Source organism: Lissotriton vulgaris, chromosome 5 (assembly GCF_964263255.1).
Source record: "Lissotriton vulgaris chromosome 5, aLisVul1.2, whole genome shotgun sequence".
Lineage (NCBI taxonomy): Eukaryota > Metazoa > Chordata > Amphibia > Caudata > Salamandridae > Lissotriton > Lissotriton vulgaris.
The window spans coordinates 708,197,483-708,214,908 of NC_141693.1; positions in this window are offsets into that span (position 1 = coordinate 708,197,483).

Here is a 17,426-nt window from a genome sequence, read left to right on the forward strand (position 1 = left end):
CACATGGCTCTGCGTGTTCTGGCGCGGAAAAGCTGTGTGCAAAGAACTGACGTTAGCGCGCGGAGGTGGCGTCTATATACTCCAGCGACGTCATCACGGCGCACGACGCCAACGACGGACGCGGAGCCGCAGGGGACGCCTGCAGACGACGCCTACCGACGCGCAGGGGTACTGCTACGCAAAAGTTTCCGGATCCAGACTGACGCCTGGGGATATTCTAAGGTAAGGAATCTAATACTAACTAATGTTTCTTACAGATATATTGTTACCGAAGGTAAGTAACTTGTTCTTCGATTCCATAAAGCCCCTCCCCTCCCTAGGGTCAGGGTTTGACAATCTCGCCAGTGACTTCAGCGGCTTCAGATTAGCGAATGGTATGCCCCACTGGAACTCCTGTGTTTCCTCATCTTCTCAGCCTTGCGGTCCCACTTACTTCTTGACGTCGATCTCCGTGGCCAGGGACGATTGCCATACATGCCAACATTTCAGGAGAGCAAAGTGGGAGATTAAAAAAAAAAAAATCGGGAGAATGGGACTTTGAATCGGGTTACTGGCATGTATGGGCTTTGGAAGTGTGCTGCTGTTGGATCGGACATTTGAAACGTAAATGCACTTTTTTTTCTTACCTTTCAGAAGCATGGAGCATAATGGCAGGCAGAGAGGGTGATGCAAGTGTTGGGCACTGGCCTGGCAGGTTGTTGGCAGTGGATGCACCCCCACCCCCCTGTGGCAGCCCGGGCTGAAACAGCTCCCCCCGTTTGTTAATGACGCTTTGTTGGTTTTTCACCCCTTCGAGAGCCCCTGCATCGCCACTCTTTGTTGGAAGAATTAGCACTTTACCGAATACCCAGCCCTGTCAGCTGAAACCCCTGAGGAATGGGGTTTTTGCTTGTGGGAATCGGGAGGCGGCAGACTAGCCTTCAAATCGGTAGTCTCACGCCTGAATCAGGAGGGTTGGCATGTCTGACGATTGCAGAGATCTACAGTCAGGAGTCCCCCCAGGTATACAGGAGCATTGTAGGGGACTGAAGCGCCGGAGCACTCCCCTTGCTTCAGAGACTCCTTTATTTTTCTTTTTTTGTGTACTTCTGCCGGATCACGCATCTCAATTGGGAAAGCCCGCGCGCTGTGATAGCAACGGTGGCCGAGGTCTCATTCCGCTCTATGGTGATTTGGCGCACTGACTTCCTATAGCAGTCCCAGGTCTTGACATGTATCCAGGAACCCGCTGTGTATGTAACAGCGAATAAACACACGAGGTGATACAAGAGGTTTCCTTCGCAGAAAAACCTAGCTGATAACGAGACATTAAGTGTTTGCCCAGAGCCCTTTCTTGTATCCTGCTGTATTGTAGAGCCTACAGGAACTTGAGATCTCCTTTCGTGCACAAACACAGAGTGTGTGAACATAGGCATGAGGATAGGATAGAGATCCAACAACCCAATGTCTCTTTTCTGTTGTTGTGTAAGTGGTCATCTCATGAGGAGTAAATGACGTGGGGCATGAACTTTCCTCCTTTTCTCTGTTCAGCCCATGGTTTTGTTTCGTTCTTCGGTATACAGCTTTCCTATGAGGGGCGTCTTCTGCAGCTGTGCTGAACACTAGACCAGACGTAGAACCATAAGCTCCCATCTAGACAGCAAGGTTTGTTATTTTTTCCACTTTCGTTTTCCCCGGAGTGCTTCCTCGCATAGTAGTGTTGGTACACTCTGTGGGGGTTAGTGCCCAGGGGAGGAGGGGTGCTCCTCTCCACTCCATCGTCCCTGCTGGCAGACTTCTGAGGTTAGTGGCTTTTTTTTTATAGTTAATGAACAAAGAAATTGCCAGTACTGTGCAATAATTTGTACTTTTAACACGGTATTGAGCAGAAATTTACTCAACCCAAAGACCACTGATTCAGTCTGAAAATTTTGTAGGAAAAGTGAATTTATTTCATTTTATATTTTTGTTTGCTTTTTCTTTTTACTTGCTTTTAAAACAAAGTGGACCAATCAATTTGAACAAAAGGTTAATTTGGATGACTGTTGACAATGAACTCATCTAATGGTCAACATGTGAAACACATTTGTTTTAACAGATTAATTCAATCCACAAAAACAGAAACCAAAGACAATAAGGTATCAATACCAAAAACACTGATTCACCAATACAACATGAAAAATGACGCTTTTAGACAACAATCAGACAATAGACAACATATAGTAGTGATACAGTTAAGAACCTGTATTTTCAATTCAAACCATTTGAACTAAGGCCTATTGCAGAATCACTGCACTGATTATAGATAAGCCTATACATACAAATGAAAGCATGCCTGTGTAGATATTTCTTTTTCATAAACGACCACACATTGATTTTATATTTACAAATTTTCAAAGAAAAGAGGGTTGGTCGCAAAACAGAATGAATCAAATAGGAAGGGGAAGGGGGGGTCGACGCGTTTCGAAACCCTGGTTAATTTCAGGGATTCTCTTCAGGACCAACAGACAAAATCTGAAAAATATAAATAAACAGACACTCAGTCAAGACCACACATGAGAGACCTTCAACTCACATACTGATCAGCACGATCTATTGTTGTACCTGTGTTTTCAAGTAACGGTGTCGAAGTCATAAAGTCTGAAACAGAAAGGGAGGGCCCTTTTGCCTTTGTAAATAAGTAACCACTAATCACTCCCGCTCCTGTGGGACTTCAATAACCAGTGGAGACTACATCTCCCATGAACACCGGGTTCTCTTTATATCCGCTTCCGGTCAAATGCGGAATCGAACATGCCAAAGTTTACGGCGTTTTCCGTACGAGAAAGCGAGGAGCGAGTGAAGGAGGACTGAGCAATTGAAAAAGGTAAATGACCAACCCTCTTTTCTTTGAAAATTTGTAAATATAAAATCAATGTTGTTTAACTGTATCACTACTATATGTTGTCTATTGTCTGATTGATGTCTAAAAGCGTCATTTTTCATGTTGTATTGGTGAATCAGTGTTTTTGGTATTGATACCTTATTGTCTTTGGTTTCTTTTTGTGGATTGAATTAATCTGTTAAAACATATGTGTTTCACATGTTGACCATTAGATGAGTTCATTGTCAACAGTCATCCAAATTAACCTTTTGTTCAAATTGATTGGTCCACTTTGTTTTAAAAGCAAGTAAAAAGAAAAAGCAAACAAAAATATAAAATGAAATAAATTCACTTTTCCTACAAAATTTTCAGACTGAATCAGTGGTCTTTGGGTTGAGTAAATTTCTGCTCAATACCGTGTTAAAAGTACAAATTATTGCACAGTACTGGCAATTTCTTTGTTCATTGAGTATCTGGCACAGCCTTACTGTGCTCTTGCCAAAACCCTCTTTTGTTACACAGCATTTTTTTTATAGTTGGCGCTGCTGACATTGTGACAGATTGTCAAGCCCAAGGCTGTTGCCCAGCCAACGTGGTGTTGACCTCACTCCTGAAGAGTCTGACGGCTCTTCAGCAGGAGTTTCAGACAGCTCACCTAGAAAACCAGGACCTAAGAAAGGAGATGGGTATCTTGCACACAGAGGTAGCTGGTCTGTCTCGAAAGGGTAGAGCTGATAGCAAAGGTACGGGTTCTTACATTCGGGACAGGACTCTCCCCCCTCCAGTATCAACCACACGTGCAGCCTCGGGGGTGCAACACAGAGCGCAGGGTTCTTCTCAGCGCCAGCAGCCACCTCATCTTCCACTGGTTCCACATCCACAGTCCACGTCATACAGAACCCAGGCTTTCCATTGGCCCCTTCTGAACGCTTTTCGTGGGACCCCAAAAAATTCAAAACTTTTCTTAATCAATGCAGACTGCACTTCTTATGTAAGCCTGCCATTTTTCAGGACGACGCGGCAAAGACGTCCTTTATGATGTTGTACATGGGGTGTAATACCGCTAGTTGGACCATACCTTTGATGGAAAGGGACGGTCCTGTGCTGCACAACTTCCAGGACTTTTGTTTGGAAAAGAGGAAGCTGTTTGATCGAAGTCCCACATGCTCACACTGGATCGGGAATTAATCACTTCTTAGGCAAGGATCGCAGGACTGGTTAACTTACATCACCACTTTTAACCACCTCCTGGTAGAAACTGACTGGCCCCAGGAGAAACGCACCACTCTGTTCTATCAGGGATTGTGTGGAGAACTGAAGGATGTCCTGTCACAGGTGGTGCAGTTCCCCCAAACCTGTGAAGAGTTGATCAATCTCACTGTCCAGCTAGACCACGGACTGCAGGAAAGAAAAGGGGATAGAAGCCGGGGGATACCCATTTTCTTTTCACCAAACTCAAACCAGCAACTGCCAAACATGCCAAACCATCTGAAGACCCGAGCCCACGCAGATTGGTGGAGTTCGAGGCCCACTAACCACAGAAGAAAGAGAAAAAAGACAGCAGCAAAAGCTGTGTCTTTACTGCGGTAAGAGTGGACCCTTTATCAGGGAGTGTCGAACTGGAGCTAAACTATCGGACAGGTCGCTCATCCAAAAGATGCAAGCAGCAGCAACCCATCAAGAGACGGAAACTGAAGAGCCCAAGCCAGGATAGGATCTCTGCCTTGGGTTACGGACATGAAATTATCCCCTCAGTAATAGCAAACACCATTCAACCTTCGGTTGCTCACCTGAACGTTTACATCACTCTATGGATAACAGAGTGAGCCCCCCTCAGAGTGCCTGCATTGCTGGACTCTGGAGCCACGGGGAACTTCATGGACCAGCAATACGCCCGAAATATCGGGGTTCTGTGGGAACAAAAGAAAACCCCTGAAATTGTGAAAGCAGTAGACGGGAAGACGCTGACGTCTGGAGCGGTCAGATACCATACCATTCTGCTTTCAATGCAGTTCGGTGAGGACCACTTCGAGATCATACAATTTGACGCTCCACACTTCGTCTCATTTTGGGTATGCCATGGTTGACTCTACATGATCCTGTCATTCGGTGGGCAGATCGCACTGTATCATTGAATTCCGAGTATTGCAGAGAGCAGTGTACCAAAAAGTCTGCACGCCAGGAGAGCATCTCTAGTACGCAGGCTGGTTTATTGGCAACCGGAAGTGAGGAGTCTGAGTACTGTTGTTCCATGACACTACCAGAAACCTTCAATGCTTACAAGGTGGTCTTTGATAAGCAGGAAGCAACCACTCTACCGCCCCACCGGACATACGATTGTCGTATTGACCTCATGCCTGGAGCGGACATTCCTTGTAGCCAGGTTTATGCCCCTACCGAACCTGAAACCCAATACCTAAAGAAAAACTTAGAAGAGAACCTAGCATCCGGATTCATCAGGCATTCGTCGCCACCAGCCTCTTCCCCTCTTTTCTTTATTCCTAAGAAGGATTGCGATGATCTGACAATCTGTATTGATTACAGGGCAATCAACAGGGTTAACGTCAAAAACCTGTATCCTCTGCCACTAATACCAGTATACTTTTGGACCAGCTGAAAGGTGCTCATACCTTCATGAAACTGGATGTACGAGGGGCCTACCATTTGGTAAGAGAAGAGTCAAAACAGGCGACGAATGGAAGACAGCCTTCTGAACCAAGTTTGGGCTCAACGAGTACCAAGTCATGCCCTTCAGGTTGTGCAATGCCCCTGTGGCTTTTCAATATTTTATAGATGAGGTTTTTCAGGGGTTTCTGGAAATATGTTGTATCGTTTACATCGACAACTTTCCCATCCATTCGTCCACCTCCGATGAACACGTTACCCATGTGACGGCAGTACTAGACAGACTTCAACAACACTTGTTATACGCCAAGCTAGAGAAGTGTCTTTTTCATGTTGAAGAAGTCACCTTCCTGGGATACGTAATCAACGCCCAGAGCTTTCAAATGGATATGGGTAAAGTGGAGGCGATTACGCAGTTGAAGGCCCCTCATCACGTCAAGGCAATACAGAGCTTCCTGGCTTTTGCAAATTACTATAGGCGCTTTATCAAAGACTTCTCCAAGATAATACTATATCAGGTCTTCTGAGAAAAAATACCCTTTTGTCTGGAGCCAAGAAGCGGACCACTCCTTCAGGATGCTGAAATAACGATATGCACAGGCTCCCATCCTGCGCCATCCTGATTCTCACTTACCTTTCATAGTAGAAACAGTATGCAATAGGAGGAATGCTGTCTCAACGGCACCCGGACACAGGACAGCTACATCCGGTTGCGTATTACTCAAAGAAACTCTCCCCCTGTGAGATAAATTATTTAATCACGGACAAGGAGTTATTGGCCATAAAAAGAGCCTGTGAGGTGGAGGCACTATCTCTTAGAAGCACAGCACACTATTGAAATGTACACGGACCACCAGTATCTCTTGTTTCTCAAAACTGCCAGAGCCCTGACTCCACGTCAACCACAATGGTCTCTTTTTTTTCTGACTATGATTTCATCATCAAATACCGGCCAGGGACTCAGAACAGAAAGGCAGACACCTTATCCCGACCAGAAGAACCCCTAGACAACAGACAGGAGGACCCCTAGACAACAGACAGGAGGACCCACCAGAGCCGCCCTCAATCCTCCCTGAAACAGACTTCCAGTGCAAGAAACTAGCGCTAATCACATTGCAGGACTTCCTTGAGGACGTAAAGGTGTCCTTAGCTCATGCAGATGTCACACATGGATCCAGGACGACCCTGAACACAGGACAACGAATGGGGGACTTGTGGTATCACTACCACGCTGTGAGAAGTTGGCCTGGTATATGCTGTCCGCTAGTTATAGTGGGCATTCGTTTATCGTGCCCCTGGTCACTGGCAAGTGACCCAGACTCTGTCCCCTCTGCTTTCAGGTACTTCTCATCTTCAATCCAGGCTTGGATCACACCGGACACTTTCCACTTCACAGGCAGCAGCACTTTGCAGCAGATCGCAATTGAAATCAACGACGATTCCACCAAAAGACACCTATGCACCCGGCTTCCCTGGGTGAGGAAACTAGAGTACTCTGGTGCTTCCATGGGTGTTGGCCCTAGAACCCCTTAAGTTTAAAGGGGTTTGCTCAAAGTCCTCTCCTAAGTGTCCTTAATCTTTAAATTTCCAACCATGACTTTCCCCATAGAAGCTAACAGTGATTTGCGGCTGTGTTCTCACACTGCACGCATCCCCCGTTGGTCCCCTGTGTCACTACCTTGGGTGGTTCTTTGTGGTCCCAGCGATTCTACAGGCTCTAGGCCTTCTGTCTAGTCAAGTTGTGGTTCTTATACCTCTTTCTTAATATATGGTTTGGTATGCCCCTAGGGCTCACCGTATATTGTGCTAATTTACTGTGTGATATTAAGTGTAACGTATGTGCTTTGACATCTATCCTCATAAAGAGACTAGTAGGGTGCGTTTAGAATAAATACATATATTTTATATATATCTGGTGTGGTTGTCCTTTCATTTAGCCATTCAAGCGATTATAGACTGGTAAAACAAGCTGCTTTACATACCCTCAAGACTTAGCCTGAAGGCTGCTCTCCGTAGCTACCACTAGGATAGCTTTCAAATAAGGTTGTCTTTAACCTAACACCTCTAAGGGGCTGTTTGGACTGGTACAAAGTGCCCACTATAACTAGTGGACAGCATATACCAGGCCAACGTCTCACATTGGTGGCAGCGGTGGGATTCAAGCTTGCCATTGTTTTACCAGATAATCTCAAGTGATTGACTAATTGAAAACTACTAAAGGTACCGCAGGTACATATAATACAAGCTTAAAATACCCACTGCTTCCTGGCCGGGAAGACATCACTACTGTGGTGTGGAGTATGCACCTACCTACTCTAGTGTGGCCTACTAAACTCTCTTGAGTTGTTGAAAGGGTGTGCTAAGCCCTTGACACACACCTCTAATGGATTATTGCACTGGAAAGGGCCTGTAAAGTTCAGAAGGTCCCCCAGGAGCAGTGGGCAGCAATCTTGTGGCTCTCCTTTGCAGACAAAGGTAGAGATAAGCTCCTCACTGTTAGAGAAGAGGATGCTGATGATTATACAGTCCTGAAGAGTGCTCTGATTGAGGAGTTTGGCCTAACCACGGAACAATACAGGATAACGTTCAGAGATACCCAAAAGGCTCAGACTCAGGACTGGGTTGACTTTGTTGATTGTGCTACTAAGACTCTGGAGGGCTGGTTACTTGGCAGTAAGGTGTGTGATTTCACAGGATTTTACAACTTAATTATCCTTCATAATTGTCAAAATTATCTGTTGCATCAGTACCTGGTGGACTCTGATCTGACCTCTCCCCAAGAAGTGGGAAAGAAGGCAGACAAATGGGTCAGAACCAGGGTGAAGCAGAAGGTTCAGAACCAAGTTGTGACCAAAAGAAGCAAGATTCTAAGAACTCTGATAAGGGTGGGGAAAAGGGTAAAGACCTGAAGTCTACTCAAGGTCCCCACAAATCTGCATCTGGTGGGGAATCCCAATCAACTAAGGGAAAAGGCCAAAAGAAACTATGGTGTAAAATCTGTAAACAGAAAACCCATTGAACTAGTGATTGTAATAAGTCCAAAGACTCAACTCCAGCCACCTTTGCCCCTAAGGCAACTGTTGCCCCTAGTTCAGCTCCAAGTGGGGGTACTCAGAATAAGGATGTAGTAGGGTTAACCCTGGGTTCTGAGATGGACTCTGGCCTAGTCAGAGTTCGATCCCAGTCTGTACTGATCTGTGATGGAGGCATGGATATGTCCTTTGTGAGTCCCAGTAATCTGGGCAAATACAGGCAGCAGCCTTTGATTAATGGAAAAGAGGCTTTGGCATTCAGGGACACCGGGGCAAGTGTCACAATGTTGACACAAGTCCTTGTGGCTCCTGAGCAGTTCATACTTAGTGAAATTACTAAGTGACCAATGCTAGTAATGTCAGGATTGACCATGCCCTGGCAGTTGTTAATTTCTCCTGGGGAGGGGTAACTGGCCTCAAGAAAGTTGTGGTAAGTGCATACCTCCCTGTTGAATGTTTGCTTGGCAATGATTTAGAGACTTCAGCTTGGGCTGAAGTGGAGCTCAGGACCCATGCAGATATGTTAGGAATACCTGCACATGTGTTTGTTGTGACTAGTTTACAGGCCAAGAATGGACCAGGTGCCTTCCAAGAAGAGGAGCAGTAGGGTTAAGGCAGTGCCTTCCCCCCTGACTCAGAATACAGATCAGTCTCTTTAGGGAGATGATCTTCGTCCTGAAGAAGGAACTGTCCCAGATGAGCTTGAGCCTGATCAGGTTGAGTTCTTCGGGATAGGGGGCCCTTTCAGGCCAGATCTGAGCCAGGAGCAGCTGGGCTGTCCCTCTTTTGAACCCCTTAGACAGCAGGCTGCTGCTGAGGCTGCTGGGAATGCTAGTGGTACCCATAGGATCTACTGGGATGATGGACTCCTATACTCAGAGAGTAGAGACCCCAAACCTGGTGTGGCCAGGAGGTTGGTTATACCTCTGAAGTTCAGGGGCTTCCTATTAACACTAGCCCATGATATTCTATTAGCAGGTCACCTGGTCCAAAACAAGACTTGGGACAGGATTGTCCTTCACTTTCATTGGCCCCACATGTCTGAAGACACCAATGAGTTTTGTCGCTCCTGTGTCACCTGTCAATCCAGTGGTAAGGCAGGTGGTACAACAAAGGCCTCCCTGATACCACTACCTGTGATGGGGGTTCCCTTTTGAAAGAGTGGGGATTGACATAGTTGGTCCCATGGATCCTCAGACAGCCTCTGGGCACAGATTTATCCTGGTGGTGGTGGTGGACCATGCCACTAGAAGTGTGGCGCTGCAGCCAGGGTGCCTGACTCCAGACCACAGGGTTCACGGTATGTGATGCCTCACAATCCCGTGATATGACAGCCTTCTGGAAGGCAGTAAATGCTCCCTTTTTTAATGATAACTCTAGGGCAAGGATTGAGATTGTAATTACTGAAGATGAATAGGTATGTTTCTTTGAAACCCTTTATAGTTTACGCACCACGACTGAAGTCGTACCTGATGAAGCTTTACTGCAGGCGGCGCCCAACTTCTCAAAGAGTGCAACTGATCTGAATGTTACAGTAGAGGAAGTAATTCTGAGTATTAAATTCAGCCTGAGGGGAAAGGCCCCGGGCCCCGATGGGGTCCCGGTCGACATTTTTAAGAATAATATGAATTTATGGGCGCCACTACCCACCCGACTTTTTAATGCCTCCTGTTCAGTGGGATTGGTATCAACTTGGTACGAGTCTGTTATAGTGCCAATTTTAAAAAATGGCGATAGGGCTAGTTGCGCGTGCTATCGCCCCATATCATTGTTAGACTCGACAGTTAAAATCCTTGGCAGAGTAATTTTAAATCGCTTACAAACTTGGGCAAATGAGCATAATATAGTAAGTGACCTCCAATATGGCTTTAGGGAAGGTATCGGGACTGTAGACTAGTGCCTTAACTTACACATCCTCCTGGAAAAATATACTAAAGCCAAAGGCGGCAGGTTGTTTTTACCTTTTGTAGATCTTACATACGCCTTTGACTGTGTGACCCACAGTAAGTTGTGGTTAATTTTACAACGTTTGGGGGTGGCGGATAACAATGTTCAATTTCTTAAGGATCTATATAACGGTGCTAGGGCCTCCATTAGATTTGGAAAAAATGGCGAATGCACCAGGATGTTTAACATTGCCAGGGATGTACGTCAAGGATGTGTCCTGGCCCCATTTTTATTTACCATTTATAATAATGATTTAGAGAAAATTTTACTGCAGGAACGCCAGGACATGCCACTGGCCTCTAATCGTCCAATACCAGCATTAATTTATGCCGATGATGCAGTATTGATGGCCAGGGCTCTGCTTGCAATGCAAAAAATGATTACATCATTTGCTACTTTTATGACGAACTTGGATTTGAGAGTCAATTCCACAAAAACATTTTGTATGAACTGTGGTCCTCGTACACTAAAAGCTAGGAAAAGAATGTATATTAACTCCAAACCATTAGATTTTACTCAAACGTTTCCCTATTTGGGTATCTTGTTTGATTCTTCTGGTCAATGGTGCAACTCAGTAAAAACCAGACGATTACTGTTTTTAAAATCTATCGCAGCGCTTAAATTATTTAGTAAGAAAATGGGAAAGAAACCTATTAAAGAACTTATACTTATTTATAAAGCAAGTTGCATGGCAATTGCTACATATGGGGCGGAAATTTGGGGTTATAATAATGTGACTGTCCTCCAAACTCTGGAGAATAAATTCCTAAGATACTTGCTCTCAGTTCTGGACAGTGGGTCCACTTTCAATTGTCATACTGAAATTGGACTGCAGTATTTGGAAGATATTATCAAGGTACAGCCGGTTTTATTGTGGCACAGGGTTTGGTCAACAGAGGAATGTTCTTTTAATCGCCTCATTTTGAGGGACCCCATAAATCTTGACTGTGCCCACAAGATGAGATGGATACGGTATATTAAGACATTCCTTGAGAACATTGGTCTTTTACAGTATTATGAAGAACCCTTGACGCTGACTTTGATTTCAAGGAAAGAGCTGTAGAAACTATGTATACATTACTTGGAGGAACGTAGGTTAAATGTGGAACTCAATAAAAAATCTGTGATCCCACATCAACTGATAATGACCCCAAATGTTACCCAACCATATATTAACTTACAAATGAGAGACTTTGAGAGGTTCTTGTTAATCCGTCTTAGATTTGGGATCTTATTTAGGTTGCTAAGTTTCCCCACTGTGAACGATTGGTCTAGGTTAATTATTAAGTGTCCCTGTGACGACTTGTCTGAACAATCTGATATTCACATTTTACTTTTCTGTAAGTTTTATACAATTCCAAGAAAAAGGTGGATTTTGCCCATTTTAAAATATATGAATTTTAGACAATGTCGACCTGCCTTCTTAGCTTTTCTGAGGTTAGATAATAATTTTACTGGTGCATCTCTTTCGGCTTTTCTTAAACATGTTTTTATTTCTCGGAAATCAATAACTAATTAAGATGTACTGAGCTATTTGTATGATATTTTTATGTAGTTGGATAACTTGAATTTTATTACTCTGTATTGTAAATTTACTTGATATTTTTGTGATTTTACTGTACTTTCATGGTTATTGTGTAATATAACCGAATAAAGATATCTGACTGACTGACATGAACAGGTATAGTGCCCCCCAAAATTGTTTGTGGAACTCCTTCAAGGCAGCACTACGAGGGGAGACAATTAGCTTTTCGGCAAGTCAGAGGAAGAATGCTCGACAGGTGCATGAGGTTTTGATGATGCAGTTAGTCCAGGCAGAGGAGCAACATGTGAAAGATATCATAGGAGGGAAAGAGGCCAATGAGAGTTTATGTAAGATTTTGGCTCTTAAGGCGGAAGTTCACAAGTCTGCTGCCCAGAAAGGCGCTGACGATTATCAGACACATAAAGGAAGAATGTATGAGACGGGGGAACAGGCAGGCAAACTACTCGAGTGGAGAAGTGTGGCTCAAATGGTTAGAGCGGCAGACCCTGCTGCAGAGGTCTGGCCCGGGACCTGGGTTCAATACCCGACTCGGCGGGTCTTGGGCTCAATTTCCTCAGACCTGATAATTCTCGCCACGGTGCATATTCTAATCATGGGTTCCACTCTGCGACTCTGGCCAATAGCTTGCTTAATCTCCACAACGGCCCGAAAAGCGCTGGGATGCCTGGTTTCACCCTGGGGGTGGCCAGGAGTGGACACTCACAGGGAAAACCGGGAAGGGTTCCTAAGCAGTATACGTACAGCGCCTGGACTCTACCTCAGGGAAGTAGCTGTGCATTTTATAAATGCCGGTACATTTACATTTACATTTACTAGCATTAAGGATCTGTCAGGGCTTTAGCAGAAATATGATAGACAAAATATAGCTGGCCAATCAGGAGTATATGGAGTCAGAAGACATTAGAAGGGTGTTTAAGGACTTCTATCAAAAGTTATATCAGGAAGAGGATAGGGCAGAGTGTACTAGTCTTGCCTTTGAAGATCTGGGCGATACTTTGGCTGTTCAGGAGAAAGCTGTATTAGATAATGACCTGGAGCTGAATGCAGTTCTGGGTGCTTTGAATGACTTAGCGGTAGGCAAGGCTACAGGGCCGGATAACATTCCAATGGAAGTATATAAATGCCTACAGTGATAGCCCCTGTATTGCTGGATCTATTTAGGGGCATAGTATGTTCGGGAGAAATTCCACACTCCTGGAAGGAGACGAACATAATTGTTTTCCATAAGAAGGGTAAGGCTAGGGAGAATCCTGGCTCATACCGTCCAATATCCCTCAAGAATGCAGATACCAAAATATATGCGAAGGGTCTGGCAAGTAGGCTGGGAGGGGTCATTGGCGGTCTGGTATCCCCGTGGCAGCATGGGGTTATCCCTGCCCGAGGAACAACGGACCATATAAGACGGGCTATTACGCTCTTTGATGCGCAGGCTGTCGTGGGGGGCCGGATAGCCATGATCTTTCTCGATGCCGAAAAAGCCTTCTACCGTGTCACATGGGTGTATTTATGGGGATATTGGCACGGAGGGGCTTCGGCCCTAAAATAATAAAGGCAATTAAAGCAATGTATGTCGACCCTTTCACTAGGATTCAGCTAATGGGTGGGGGTCAGACAAAATATACATCTCCCGGGGGACACGCAAAGGGTGCCCCTGCTCGCCAATCCTATTCGCCCTTTACATCGATCCTTTAATTTGAAAGATATTGGGGCACGAGGATATCAAACCAGTGGTATGTAGCGGATTCAAAACCAAGTTACTGGCTTATGCTGATGACTTGGGGATTACAACCACTGATCCGGACAAGGCTATGTTGGTCCTCAGTGCAATAACTACGGAGTTTGGTCAAAGCTCGGGGTACCTTCTTAATGAACAGAAGACTCAAATAATTTGTTCAAGTAATATTATAAAATGTGATGGAAGGTATACGGACTCAGTAATATACCTCGGGGTAAGGATTAGTCCTATAATGGAATCTATAATCAAAGAAAACTTTGAGCCACTGGTCGACTCAATGTCAACGGAGTTAAAAAGGATAGATTCCATTCACCTGTCCATAATAGGGAGAGTTAATGTACTAAAGATGACGAGGCTCCCGAAAGTACTGTACCTCTTCCGTTCGATTCCGCTTATGGTGGGGGAAAGTGTGGTAAAATCTATTGAACTGTTTTTATTAAATTCATATGGCAGTATGGTAAAACAAGAAGATCTCTTAAGTATCTGTCTTTACCCCAAGAGTTAGGAGGACTAGGGGCTCCTAATATTCGGTTTTATTTGGTGGCATGCCATTTTAGCCAGATGGCGATACTTCTGGACAGTGCCACAAACAGGTCGAATAGTGTATCTGGCAATGTGTATCCCCCATCTATTTTTGAACTGCTGCTAGGGAAAGAAGCTGTGGGGCTCTTATTATGCAAAACTGATCGACAATACTATAATAAAAAAAATATAAGATACTGGATAGCGTTTGGAGGGTCTGGAAGGCCGCTCAGAAAATACTGGGAATCCCGAAGTATAATTATTACACACCTCTCTGGAACTCAAATCTTTTTCCGCAGTTGAGCATTGATAGATGGTGGGCATCATGGGAATCTCAAGGGATTAAAAGATTAGGGGATCTCTGGGAAGGAACCACCCCAATGAGCTTTGTAGAGGTACAGCAGAAATTTGGAATTACACTGCATCAAAGCTTTAAGTTTATACAAATATTTCAGACCCTAGTAACTATTAGGCCCCTGATTGCACCAGGAGGTAAAAATAATATTGTTGAGTATATCTTGGCTCGGGGTACTAAGATCGGTACGATTTATAGAGGTTTGATCACTACGCTACAGGATGATATGGGAAGGTGGAGACCTCCTGGGCTCAGAAACTAGGTGGCCCAGATGTAGATTTGGATAAGGCACTGATGATGGCAAGTAATATATTTCGCTCCTCTAACCTTAGGGCACAACATTATAAGACACTATACAATTTGTATTATACTCCAGCCAAGCTTTTTGAGTGGGGGAAAAAAGACGACAATAAATGCCCAAGATGTTCCCAGGGGCCAGCAAACTTGGTGCATATGTTTTATGACTGCGGAACATTAAAGGATATAGGTGCCGAGATCAAAAAATTCTGGGAGGGACTGCTAGGGGTTAAAATCACCCTATCCCCGGTCCTGATGATATTAGGAATAGATTATAACCTGAGGTTAAAAAAAGAGGAGGAAGCATTTGTATTCATCAGTGTAGCAGTGCTGAAAATATTATTGGCTGCTGGCTGGAAAGACTCTGTGCCACCCTCCTTTTAGATGTGGCTGTCAAGATTGTTAGGGATCCATAACATCGAAGCATCTCTATATTCTTGAAGAGGCAAATTGATGAGGGAGTTAGAGCAGAATATCTGGGCCCCCCTCAAAAGTGGAGGGAAGGGAGAGTTTAAATTTTCTATCTCTTTTAATTATCGGCGGATAATGAGATGCTAGATATGTCGATGTGTGTGTCGCTCTTCTGGAATGAATTTAATGGTATTTATCTTCAAATGTAATATTTTAAAAATGTAATGATGTTTAAATGAAATATATTTGTCTTATTTAATTTTTGTATGCACCAGATGTTTAATAAAAAATGTTTTAAAAAAAAGGAAGTTAGTGGCCAAGCCTCCACTTAGGGAGGCCACCAGCAAACAAACTTCACCACCAACTCAGGATCTCATCAGTGAGAGCAAGGAGTCCCCCCTAGTATAAATCTTCCCCCAGCTTGTGCCCCTTATGTTGCCATAATGACAGTTATCCCTCCAACTGCCCATAACACTAAGTTATCCCAGCTTGACCTTAGGAACAAATGTTTATTCTGACTCGCAAGGTACAAGCATTTTGAGTATGCCAGTGCAGGGGAGATAATTATGGTCCGCAGAGTAGGTTGGCTAAGCAACGCTCGAAAAACCGAAGAAGGGAGTGTGTCGTTATCAATTTTAATAACCCCAACACGGCAAGCAGATTGCTATCTACACCTAATTCAGGTTACCACACACCTGTAGGAATATGCCTGTGCTTGTTGGATTACTTCTACCCCCAACAAAACTCCGACCATAGGGGCAGGGCATTTTCGCGAATCCACCCAGAGGGCCCAGGTCCCCTTATGGAAGGAAGGTGGAGTAACCTAAGCAGGTGCCCTCTGTATAATATTACAGTAAGCAATAGGTATGAACATCTGGAGGAGGTTGACTGACTAGGGGTGGGTCATCCCTGAGGGCGATATTGGTGACAAACAGCATCTTGATCAATCCACTGAAGAAGAGTGTGCTGGGAGAGGTGTGAATGGAGCTAGTAGTGTGGTCTTGGCTCACTGGCATAGCACACATGCAGTGGTTAGACAACTGAGTGAGGAGGCCACTCCCATCCCCCTTGATACCCACCTGGGCCGTATTCATATGGGAGTACCCAGTGTAGTACCAGCAAGACTAGCTAGGGTCCACCAGGTTGCCTATCCCTCCCCCATACCATCTCTTTGGAGGATCCAATAGGGGTAGAACTGATGAGTAATAAACTACAAATTCTATCATGGAATTTAGCAGCCCTCAAAAACAAATTAGCATGTCCAGACTGGGGGTCTTTTGTGGACAGCCAAGATATTTGCCTATTCCAAGAGACCTGGTCCTGCGTAGAACACCACAGGGTAGGCTTTGCGCCATTTAACATCTTAGCCACCAAGGGGGAAGGGCCGCCCATCTGGTGGACTCACGATCTGGTTGGGCATGCATCTTGGGTGTAAGGCAGAGCAGTTGACAACTCCCAATAATGACATTCAATGTGTTTTGCTGTCATTCCTGATAAGAAGAAAATTGCCCTAATTAATGTCTATTCAAGACCCATGATTAATAGACTAGAATCTGCCACCATAGACCACCTTGGCCACTATATTCCAAACCTGGTCAATTTGAGCCACTAACTGACAATTCCTACGAGGCTCCCTCAGAAGAAGACCTTTACTGGTCAATTCCTGAGCTACAGATCACCCCAATTAAAGCCTGGTCCCCTTTAGCCATGCAAATTCACTCATTCACGCTGTCCCACTCTCTGAGGGCATGCAATGGGAGGACTAAGTCTGACCTTCCTGGTAAATTTACCTTCAATAGAGAGGGCCAGCTCTTTTTAATCAATTATATCATGATAGAAACGAGAACATGGGAGAAAGTTAAAGATTTATATGTACAACAGAGGCAGGATAGTGATCATAACGCTCCGATTGTAACCCTGAAGCTGGGGAATCTGGGCACACCTACCATCCTTCCATACCCAGCAACTAGCACTGATGCTATAGAAACCCCCAATAACAGAAGGAAAGTCAGATGGAACCGTGTTCAGTAATCTCCCGATAAATTGGCAAACGTTTACCAACTTGCGATACCCATGATAGCCAGAATGATGGAGCTGGGGCAGGTGGAGGTACT